We start from the raw sequence: 13225 nt of genomic DNA on the forward strand, positions 1-13225 counted from the left end.
TTCCTCTTCTAATGTTTATCCATCTACTTCATCCTCTTCTTCATCTTCATTCTTTTTTTTCTGCCCTTATTATTATTCTTCTTGTTCTTCAGTATCATCTTCATCTTCATCTCCATCTTCTTCTTCTTCTAGGTCTACTTCTTCTTCATCTTCTTGTTCTTCATCTTCCTCTTCGTCTTCATCTTCTTCTTATTCATCTTCTAATTCTTCTTCATCTTTTTCTTCATCTTCATTTTCATCTTCATCTTCTTTGTCTTCATTTTCATCTTCTTATTCGACTTCGTCTTCTCCTTCATCTTCTTCTTATTTTCCTCTTTGTATTCTATTTCTTTCTTCTTCTTCTTTGTCTTCATCTTCTCCTTCGACTTCATTTTCATCTTTTTCTTATTCCCCGTACTCAGGTGTGGATCATTCAGAACTGCTCTAGTACTGGAGGCAATGTGAGGTGACGTGAGTCGCCCCACAATTGGAGGTGAGCTGAGCACCTGGCAAGCGGAGGTGGTGACCTGTCGAGGTGAAGTGAGGTGAGCAGCCCGATGAGCAGAAGTAAGTGGCCCAGCGAGGTGAGGTGAAGTGAGTGGCATGGCGAGTGGCAGTCAGTGGCCGGTAAGCAGAGGTGAGCAGTCTGGCAAGCAGAGATGAGGTGAGGTCAGTGACCCAGTGAGCTGAGGTGAGCAGCCCGGTGAGGTGAGGTAAGGTGAGGTGACCGGCCCGGCGAGCAGAGGTGATCGGCCCGGCAAGCAGAGGTTAGCGGCCCAGTGAGGTGAGGTGAGGTGAGGTAAGCAGCCCGGCAAGCAGAGGTGAGGAGAGTGCCCCATCGAGCGAGCAACGTGGCAAAGGAGTGGGACTTCCAGGCTTTGTCTCAACAGGCTTAGGAGAAAGCAGGTGAGGAGAAAGGTAAGCTGCATGATTTTAACTCAGTCATGCCTATGGGGTTAGTGCTTGGTACTGGGTGTCAGATGTGGGAACCATGGGTGAGTTTCACCCCCCAGATAGCCACATTTGTGACAGGTTCACTGAGATGCAGGTTCTTAAGGAATGAGTTGTGGATCTGGAGCTGCAGCTTGAGGACCTGCAGCTGGTAAGGGAGAGTGAGGCGTTAATAGATTCAACTTTCAAGGAGATAGTTACCCCGAGACCAGATGTGTCAGGTACGTGGGTAACTGTCAGGGGAGGGAAAAAAATGCCTGAAAAATGGAGAGCACACTTGTGACTACCCTTCTTAGCAACAGGTATATTGTGTTGGATACTGTTGAGGGAGATGACCTGACAGAAGCTGGCCGTAGTGATCAGGTCACTGGCATGGTGTTACAAAAGGTAAGGAAGAATGCAGTGGTCATTGGCGACTCCATTGTCAGAGGTACAGACAAGAGATTCTGTGAGCAAGATAAGTATACCCGCATGGTGTGCTGCCTCCCTGGTGCAAGGATACGGGATATCTCAAATCAGGTCCAGAGTATTCTGAAAGGAGAGGGTAAGCAGTCTGATAACTTGGTACATGTGGGTACCAATGACATAGATAAAAAGAGGGAGGAGGTACTAAAAAGGATTACAGCGAGCTAGGACAGAAGCTAAGAAACTGGACCACCAGAGTGGTGATCTCTGGATTGCTACCTGTGCCAAGTGCAACTGAGGACAAAAATGGAAGGTTAAGACAAATGAATGTGTGGCTGAGAGCCTGGTGTAAAAGACAGGGTTTGGGCTTCTTGGACCATTGGGATCTCTTTTGGGGAAGGCATGACCTTTACAAGAAGGATGGGTTACACCTAAACCCAAAAGGGGTCAATATATTTGCAGCTAGGTTTGGTAGAGCAGTCGGATGTGGTTTAAACTAATTTGGCAGGGGGATTGGAACCTGTATGATAGGGCAAAGGACAGGAAAGATAAAATAGGAAAAGTTAGGTTAGGCAGCACAAGTAAAACATCAGAAAAAGCAAGGAGGGTGAAAAAAGCAAATCTGAAGGCTTTATATCTTAATGCTGCCTTTGTTGACCTCACCAAAGCCTTCGACACCGTGAGCAGGAAAGGGCTTTGGCAAATACTAGAGCGCATCGGATGCCCCCCAAATTTCCTCAACATGATTATCCAACTGCACGAAAACCAACAAGGTCAGGTCAGATACAGCAATGAGCTCTCTGAACCCTTCTCCATTAACAATGGCGTGAAGCAAGGCTGTGTTCTTGCACCAATCCTCTTTTCAATCTTCTTCAGCATGATGCTGAAACAAGCCATGAAAGACCTCAACAATGAAGACGCTGTTTACATCCGGTACCGCACGGATGGCAGTCTCTTCAATCCGAGGCGCCTGCAAGTTCACACCAAGACACAAGAGAAACTCATCCGTAAACTACTCTTTGCAGATGATGCCGCTTTAGTTGCCCATTCAGAGCCAGCTCTTCAGTGCTTGACGTCCTGTTTTGCGGAAACTGCCAAAATGTTTGGCCTGGAAGTCAGCCTGAAGAAAACTGAGGTCCTCCATCAGCCAGCTCCCCACCATGACTACCAGCCCCCCCACATCTCCATCGGGCACACAAAACTCAAAACGGTCAACCAGTTTACCTATCTCGTCTGCACCATTTCATCAGATGCAAGGATCGACAATGAGATAGACAACAGACTCGCCAAGGCAAATAGCGCCTTTGGAAGACTACACAAAAGAGTCTGGAAAAACAACCAACTGAAAAACCTCACAAAGATCAGCGTATACAGAGCCGTTGTCATACCCACACTCCTGTTCGGCTCCGAATCATGGGTCCTCTACCGGCATCACCTACGGCTCCTAGAACGCTTCCACCAGCGTTGTCTCCGCTCCATCCTCAACATTCATTGGAGCACTTTCATCCCTAATGTCGAAGTACTCGAGATGGCAGAGGTCGACAGCATCGAGTCCACGCTGCTGAAGATCCAGCTGCGCTGGGTGGGTCACGTCTCCAGAATGGAGGACCATCGCCTTCCCAAGATCATGTTATATGGCGAGCTCTCCACTGGCCACCGTGACAGAGGTGCACCAAAGAAGAGGTACAAGGACTGCCTAAAGAAATCTCTTGGTGCCTGCCACATTGACCACCGCCAGTGGGCTGATATCGCCTCAAACCGTGCATCTTGGCGCCTCACAGTTTGGCGGGCAGCAACCTCCTTTGAAGAAGACCGCAGAGCCCACCTCACTGACAAAAGACAAAGGAGGAAAAACCTAACACCCAACCCCAACTAACCAATTTTCCCCTGCAACCGCTGCAACCGTGTCTGCCTGTCCCGCATCGGACTTGTCAGCCACAAACGAGCCTGCAGCTGACGTGGACATTTACCCCCTCCATAAATCTTCATCCGCGAAGCCAAGCCAAAGAAGAAATATCTTAATGCAAGAAGCATTCGGAACAAGGTAGATAAATTGGCTGTGGAAATTGAGACAAATAAATACGATTTGATTGGGATTACTTAAGCATGGCTGCAAGGTGGGCAAGCCTGGGAACTTAACATCCCGGGGTACACAATATTTAGGAGGATTGGCAAGAAAGAAAAAGGGGTGGTGAAGCATTGATGGTGAGAGAAGGGACCGACATGATTGACAGGAAGGATATTAACTCAGAAGATGCGGAATCTATATGGGTAGGACTGAGGAATAGCAAGGGGCGGAAAACGTTAGTGGGGGTGGTATATAAGCCTCCAAATAGTAATATAGAGGTGAGAGAAGGCATTAAAAAGAGAAATTAGAGAAGTGTGCAATAAGGGAACACTGTCACCATGGGAGACTTTAATTTACATATAGATTGGACTAGCCAAATTAGTAAAAATACTGAGAAGGAGGAATTGCTTGAATGTTTATCGGATGCTTATCTAGACCAATATGTCGAGGAACAAACTTGGGAGCAGTCCATTTTAGGCTGGGTATTATGCAATGAAAAGGGGATAATCAGCAATCTTGTTGTACAAGGCCTTTAGGTAGGAGTGATCACAACATGATCGAATTCTCACTCGACATGGAGAGTGAAGACATTAAAACAGAGACTAAGGTCCTAAATTTAAATAAAGGGAATTATGATGGTATGAGACAGGAGTTGAGTAAGATTGATTGGGTGGTGTTTATGGGTGGTTGACGGTGGATAGACAATGGAAAGCATTCAAAGATCTAATGGAAGAATTGCAGAAATCATTTATACCCATTTGGCATAAAAATAAAGAAAAAAGGTGATTCAACCGTGGATAACAAGGGAAATTCGAGACAGCATTAGGTCCAAAGAGAGAGCATATCAATTGGCCAAAAAAAGTATCAAATCTGAAGACTGGGAACAGTTCAAGATGTAGCAAAAGAGGACAAAGGGATTAATCAAGATAGCAAAAATAAATGACGGAAGTAAGCTTGCAGCAAACATAAAAACCAACTGCAAAAGCTTTTATAGATATGTCAAGAGGAAAAGATTGGTGAAATCCAGAGTAGGTCCCTTGCAGTCAGTATCAGGGGAATATATAATGGGGAATAAGGAAATGGCAGACCAATTAAATTCTTATTTTAGTTCTGTTTTCACAAGAGAGGATACAAATAACCTCCCAAGGATGTTGGGGAAAATAGACACTAATGCAAGGGAGGAACTGATAGAAATCAATATCTCTAAGGACATGGTCTTGTGGAAATTGAAGGCCGATAAATCCCAGGGGCCTGATAATCTACATCCTAGGGTACTTAAAGAAGTGGGCATACAGATAGCAAATACTTTAAGAATTATTTTCCAGAACTTGATAGACTCAGGATCAGCACCCATGGATTGGAGGTTAGCTAATGTTACCCCACTATTTAAAAAGGGGGTAGAGAAAAAGCAAGGAATTATAGGCAAAATGAGAGCAAAGTGATGAAATCCATTATTAAGGAGGCAATAGCGGAGCATATGACTAGCAGAGAAGGGATCAGACAGAGTCAACATGGATTTACAAAAGGTAAATCGTGCTTGACAGGTAAAATAGATAGGGGAGAGCCAGTGGATGTGGTGTACCTGGACTTCCAAAAGGCCTTCGATAAGGTCCCACATAAACTGTAGCTTCCAAAATCATGGCTCATGGGATTGGGGGCAAAGTATTGATATGGATTGAGAACTGGCTGGCAGATAGAAGACAGAGAGTTGGGATAAATGGCTCATTTTCAGAGTGGCAGGCGGTGACAAGTGGGGTGCCACACGGATCTATACTGGGAACCCAGCTGTTCACAATTTACATTAATGATCTAGATGAGGGGATTGGATGTAATAACTCCAAATTTGCAGACGACACTAAGCTAGGAGAGGTTGTGTGCACTGAAGAGGGGGTCAGGAAGCTCCAGTGTGATTTGGATAAATTGGGGGACTGGGTAGATACATGGCAAATGCACTACCATGTGGATAAATGTGAGGTTATCCACTTTGGTAATACAAACCGGAGGGCAGATTACTATTTGAATGGCAATAGATTGGGAGATGGGGATATGCAGAGAGACCTAGGGGTTCTTGTGCATCAGTCACTGAAGGTACAAGGACTGCAGGTACAGCAGGCAGTTTAAAAGGCAAATGGTATGTTGGCCATCATATCTAGAGGGTTTAAGTATAGGAATAAGGATACCTTACTGCAGCTGTACAGAGCCTTGGTGAGACCACACCTGGAGTATTGTTTGCAGTTTTGGTCATCTTACCTGAGGAAGGATGTTCTTGCAATGGAGGGAGTGCAAAGGCGATTCACCAGGCTGATACCTGGAATGGCAGGAATAACTTATGAGGAAAGATTGCGCCATTTGGCATTGCACTCACTGGAGTTTAGAAGATTGAGAGGGGATCTCATAGAGACATATAAAATTCTGGCAGGACTGGTCAGAATGGATGTGGAAAGGATGTTTCAAATAGAGGGGGAGTCCAGAACCCGGGGCCATGATTCGAGGATAATAGGCAAACCATTTTGAACCAAGATGAGGAGGAATTTCTTTACCTAGAGGGTGGTGAATCTGTGGAATTCATTACCACAGAGAGCAGTCGTGGCAGGTTCATTGAATATATTTAAGAGGGAATTAGATATATTTCTTCAGTATAAGGGAATTAGGGGTTACGGAGAGAAGGTGGGGACGGGGTATTGAACTTTAAGATCAGCCATGATCTCATTGAAAGGCAGAGCAAGATCGAAGGGCCAAATGACCTACTCATGGTCCTATCTTCTATGTTCCTATGTTGCTTCTTCTTCTTCGTCTTCTTCATCTTCTTCTTTTTCTTTGTCTTCATTTTCATCTTCCTGTTCTGCTTCTTCTTCATCTTTCTTCTTCTTCATCTTCTTCTTCTCCTTCTTCTTCTTCTTCTTCTTCTTCTTCTTCTTCTTCTTCTTCTTCATCTTCTTCATTTATGACTTCCTCTTCATCTTCGTCTTCATCGTCATTTTCTTCTTTTTCTTCTTCTTCTTCTTCTTCTTCTTCTTCTTCTTCTTCTTCTTTATCTACTTCATCTGCTTCTTTTTCTTCTTCAAACAGACAAAAATGTACAAGACTGATGTCCCAGAACAGAGGAAAGTAGGATTGACTGATGTACCAGTACAGATGAAAATGGACAAGACTGATGTACAAGAACAGATGAAAATGGACAAGACTAATGTACCAGAACACCTCAAAATGCACTAGAGTGATGTACCAGAATAGATGAAAATGGGCAAGACTGATCTACCAGTAGATATGAAAATGGACTATGGTGATGTAGCAGAACAGAAGAAAATAGGCTAGACTGATGTACCAGAGATGAATCAAATGTTTTACATGTTTGTACCATACAGATAAAAAATAGAGTAGACAGATCTGCCAGTACAAATGAAAATAGGCTAGAGTGATGTAGCTGAATAGAAGAAAATGGACTGGACTTACGTACCCGAATGTAGGAAAATAGGATTGACTGATGTACCAAAACAGATGAAAATGGACTAGACTGATGTACCAGAACAGACAAAAATGGACTATACTAATGTACCAGAACAGATGAAAATGGACTAGATTTATGTACGAGAGCAGATGAAAATGACTTAGACTGATGCAGCAGTACAGATAAAAATGGAGGAGACAAATGTACCGAAAGAGATGAAAGTGGGTTATACACAGTGGAAAATGTTCTAGAATGAAGTAGTAGAAAAAATGAAAATGTGTATGAATGCTAAACTGCAACAGATGAAAATGGAGAAGACTGATGTAGCAAAACATATGAAAATGGGCTAGTGTGATGTACCAGAACAGATGAAAATGGACTAGACTGGTGTACAAGAACAGATGAAAATGGACTTGACTGATCTACCAGAACAAATGAAAATGACTTAGACTGATGTACCAGATCTAATGAGAATTAGCTACATTGATCCACCAAAGCAGATGAAAATGGATTGGTCTGATGGACCAGTGAAGATGAAAATTGGATTGAATGATGTACCAGAGTAGATGAAAATGGATGAGAGTAATGTACCAGAAGAGATGAAAATGGGCTAGACTGATGTAACAGAATGTATGAGAATGTTCTAGACTGATCTACCATTAACGATGAAAATGGAGGAGACTGATGTACGATAACCAATTAAAATATGCTAGACTGATGTAACATAAAGATTAAAATGCGCTCGACTGATATATCAGAACAGATGAATATGGACTAGACTGATGTACAATAACAGACAAAAATGGTCTCGACTTATGTACAGAGCAGGTGAAAATGGCTTTGAATAATGTACCAGAACAGATGAAAATTGGCTTGATTTAGGTTAAAATGTGCAAGACTGATGTACCAGAACAGAGGAAAATAGGATTGACTGATGTACCAGTACAGATGAAAATGGACTAGACTGATGTACCAGAACAGACAAAAATGGACTAAACTAATATACCAGAATACATCAAATGCTCTAGAGTGATGTACCAGAATACATGAAAATAGGCAAGAATGATGTACCAGAAAAAATGAAAATAGGCTAGATTGATCTATCAGTATATATGAAAATGGGCTACAGTGATGTAGCAGAATAGAGGAAAATGGGCTAGACTAATGTAGCAAAACATTTGAAAATGGGCTAGTGTGATGTACCAGAACAGATGAAAGTGGACTTGACTGATCTACCAGAACAAATGAAAATGGCTTAGACTGATGTACCAGATCTGATGAGAGTTAGGTACATTGATCCACTGAAACAGATGAAAATGGATTGGGCTGATGGACCAGAGAAGATGAAAATTGGATTGAATGATGTACCAGAACAGATGAAAATGGATGAGACCAATGTACTAGAAGAGATGAAAATGGGCGAGACTGATGTAACAGAATTATGAGAATGTTCTAGACTTATCTACCAGAATAGATGAAAATGGGGAAGACTGATGTACTAGAACAAATGAAAATAGACTAGACTGATCTACCAGTATATATGAAAATGGGCTACAGTGATGTAGCAGAACAGATGAAAATGGGCTAGACTAATGTACCAGAGCTGAATAAAATGGTTTACATATTTTTACCAGTACAGGTAAAAATGGATCTACCAGTAGAGAATAAGATAGACTAAACTGATGTACCAGAAGAGATGAAACTGTACTAGATTGATTTATCAGTAAAGATGAAAATGGGCAAGACTGATGTCCTGGAACAGATGAAAATGAACAAGTCTGATGCAGCAGAACATATGAAAATGGGTTACACCGATATACCAGAACTGTCAAAAGAAGACTTGACTGGTGTACCAGAACAGATGAAATTGTGCTAGACTGATGTACCAGATCTGATGAGAATTAGCTAGAACAATGTACCAGAAGAGGTGAAAATGGGCGAGACTGATGTAACAGAATTATGAGAATGTTCTAGACTTATCTACCAGAATAGATGAAAATGGGGAATACTGATGTACTAGAACAAATGAAAATAGACTAGACTGATCTACCAGTATATATGAAAATGGGCTACAGTGATGTACCAGAACAAATGAAAATAGAATAGACCAGACTGTAGTAAAACATATGAAAATGGGCTAGTGTGATTTACAGAACAGAAGAAAATGGACCAGACTGATGTACAAGAACAGATGAAAAAGGACTTAACTGATGTACCAGAACAGATGAAAATGGCTTCGACTGATGTACCAGATCTGATGAGAATTAGCTAGATGAAAATAGGCTAAACTGGTGTAACAGTACAGATGAAAATGGGCTAGAGTGATGTATCAGAATAGAAGAAAATGGGCTGCACTTATGTACCAGAGCAGAGGAAAATAGAATTGAGTGATGTACAAGAACAGATGAATATGGACCAGACTGATGTACCAGAATAGAAAAAATGGACTTGACTAATGAACCAGAATACATCAAAGTGCACTAGAGTGATGTACAAGAACAGATGAATATGGACTAGACTGATGTAACAGAATAGAAAAAATGTAACAGAACAGAGCACAATGCACTAGTGTGATGTACCAGAATAGATGAAAATGGGCAAGACTGATGTACCAGAACAAATGAAAATAGAATAGACCAGACTGTAGTAAAACATATGAAAATGGGCTAGTATGATGTACAGAACAGAAGAAAATGGACCAGACTGATGTACCAGAACAGATGAAAATGGCTTCGACTGATGTACCACATCTGATGAGAATTAGCTAGAATGATCCACTAAAACACATGAAAATGGATTGGGCTGATGAACCAATGAAGATAAAAATTGAACTGAATGATGTACCAGAACAGATGGAAATGGACTTGACTAATGTACCAGTCGAGATGGAAATGGGCTAGGCTGATGTTACAGAATGTATGAGAATGTTCCAGACTGATCTACCAGGATAAACGAAAATACTCTAGACTGATGTACCAGAACAGATGAATATGGACTAGACTGATGTACTATAACAGACAAAAATGGTCCAGACTTATGTACAGAGCGGATGAAAATGACTTTGAATGATATACCAGAACAGATGAAAATTGGCTTGATTTATGTATCAGAACAGACAAAAATGTATAAGACTGATGTACCGGAACTGTGGAAAATAGGCTAAACTGGTCTACCAGAACAGATGAAAATGGACTTGACTGATGTAGCAGAATAGAAGAAAATGATCTGGACCGATGTACCATAGCTGAATAAAATGTTTTACATGGTGGTACCATACAGATAAAAGTAGAGTAGACAGATCTACCAGTACATATGAAACTGTGCTATACAGATGGACCAGTACAAACAAAAATGGACTTTACTGATCTACCATAACAGAAGAAAATGGATTAGAATGATATACCAGAACAGATTAAAAATGTGTGAGTCCGATGTACCAGAATAGATGAAAATGGGCAAGACTGATGTACCAGAACAAATGAAAATGGACTTGACTGATCTACCAGTATATATGAAAATGTGCTACAGTGATGTAGCAGAACAGATGAAAATGGGCTAGACTAATGTACCAGAGTTGAATAAAATGGTTTACATGTTTGTACCAGTACAGATAAAAATGGATCTACCAGATGAGATTACGATGGACTAAACTAATGTACCAGAAGAGATGAAAATGGGCAAGATTGATTTATCAGTAAAGATGAAAATGGGCAAGACTGATGCACTGGAACAGATGAAAATGAACTAGACTGATGTGACAGAACAGATGAAAATGGGCTAGGCTAATGACCCGATCACAGAAAATGGACTAGACTTAAGTACCAGAGCACAGTAAAATTGACTAGACTAATGTACCGATATACCAGAACAGTCGAAAGAGAACTTGACTGGTGTACCAGAACAAATGAAAATGTGCTCGACTAATGTACCAGAACAGATGAAAATAGGCTAAACTGGTGTACCAGTACAGATGAAAATGGACTAGTGCAATGTACCAGAATAGAAGAAAATGGGCTGTACTGATGTACCAGAGAAGAGGAAAAAAGGATTGACTGATAGACCAGAACAGATGAAAATGGACTAGACTGATGTACAAGAACAGATGAATAGGAACCAGACTGGTGTACCAGAACTGAAAAAATGGACTAGACTAATGTACCAGAACACATCAAAATGTATTAGAGTGATGTACCAGAATAGATGAAAATGGGCAAGACTGATGTACCAGAACAAATGAAAATAGTCTGGACTGATACCAGTATATATGAAAATGGGCTACAGTGATGTAGCAGAACAGAAGAAAATGAGCTAGACTAATAAACCAGAGCTGAATAAAATGGGTTACATGTGTGTACCAGTACAGATAAAAATGGATCTACCAGTAGAGATTGAGACGGACTAAACTGATGTACCAGAAGAGATGAAAATGGACTAGATTGATTTATCATTAAAGATAAAAGTGGATAAGACAGCTGCGCTGGAACAGATGAAAATGGACAAGACTGATGTAGCAGAACATATTAAAATGTGCTCGACTGATATAACAGGACAGATGAAAATAGGCTAAACTAGTGTACGAGTACAGATGAAAGTGGGCTAGAGTGATGTAGCAGAATTGAAGGAAATGGGCAAGACTGATTTACCAGAGCTGAATAAAATGTTTTACATGTTTGTACCATACAGATAAAAATGGAGAAGACAGATCTACTGCTACAGATGAAAATGTGCTAGACAAATGTACCAGTACAAATAAAAATGGACTTTACTGATCCACCAGAACAGAAGAAAATGTACTAGACTGATATACCAGAACAGATAAAAATGTTTGAGACTGATGTACCAGTACAGATAAAAAAGACTAGACTGATGTACAACAACAGATGAGTATGGATTAGACTGAATGAGCAGAAAAAATGAAAATGGCATGAACGATGCGCTGGAACAGATGAAAATCAACAAGACTGATGGAGCAAAACATGAAAATGGGCTAGTGTGATGTACCAGAACAGAGGAAAATGGGCTAGACTGATGTTCAAGAACAGATGAAAATGGCTTGGACTGATGTACCAGATATGATGAGAATTAATTACATTGATCCACTAAAACACATGACAATGGATTGGGCTGATGAACCAGTGAAGATAAAAAATTGGACTGAATGAAGTACCAGAACAGATGAAAATGGACTAGACTAATGTACCAGAAGAGATGAAAATAGGCTAGGCTGATGTAACAGAACATATGAGAATGTTCCAGACTGATTTACCAGGAGAGATGAAAATATACTAGTCTGATGTAGCAGAACAGACGAATATGGACTAGACTGATGTACTATAACAGACAAAAATGGTCTAGACTTATGTACAGAGCAGGTGAAAATGGCTTTGAATGATGTACCAGAACAGATGAAAATTGACTTGATTTATGTAGCAGAACAGACAAAACTGTACAAGACTGATGTACCGGAATAGGGAAAATAGTCTAAACTGATGTACCAGTACAGATGAAAATGCACTAGACTGATGAACAAGAACAGATGAATATGGACTGGACTGATGTACCAGAACAGACAAAAATGGACTGGACAAATGTACCAGAACAGATCAAAATGCACTAGAGTGATGTACCAGAATAGATGAAAATGGGAAAGACTGATGTAGCAGAACAAATGAAAATCACTAGACCAGTATATACCAGTATATATGAAAAGGGGCTACAGTGACGTAGCAGAACAGATGAAAATGGGTGATACTAATTTACCAGAGCTGACTAAAATCATTTACATGTTTGTATCAATACAGATAAAAATGCATCTAAAAGTAGAGAATAAGATGGACTATACTGATGTACCAGAAGAGTTGAAAATGGACTAGATTGATTTATCAGTAAAGATGAAAATGGACAAGACTGATGCGCTGGAACAAATTAAAATGGACTAGACCGATGTAGCAAAACATATGAAAATGGGCTACACCGATGTACCAGAACAGTCAAAAAAGAACTAGACGTGTGTTCCTGAAGAGATGAAAATGTTCTAGACTGATGTACCAGAACAGATGAAAATGGCTTAGACTGATGTAACAGATCTGATGAGAATTAGCTACATTGAAAATGGGCTGATGAACCAGTGAAGATAAAAATTGCATTGAATGATGTAACAAAACAGACGAAAATGGACTAATGTACCAGAAGAGTTGAAAATGGGCTACACTGATGTAACAGAATGTATGAGAATGTTCAAGACTGATCTACCAGGATAGACGAAAATGCTCGAGACTGATGTAACAGAACAGATGAATATGGACTAGACTGATGTACTATAACAGATAAAAATGTACAAGACTGATGTACCTGGCTAAACTGGTGTACCAGTA

This window comes from Narcine bancroftii, chromosome 9 (assembly GCF_036971445.1).
Source record: "Narcine bancroftii isolate sNarBan1 chromosome 9, sNarBan1.hap1, whole genome shotgun sequence".
Classification (NCBI taxonomy): domain Eukaryota; kingdom Metazoa; phylum Chordata; class Chondrichthyes; order Torpediniformes; family Narcinidae; genus Narcine; species Narcine bancroftii.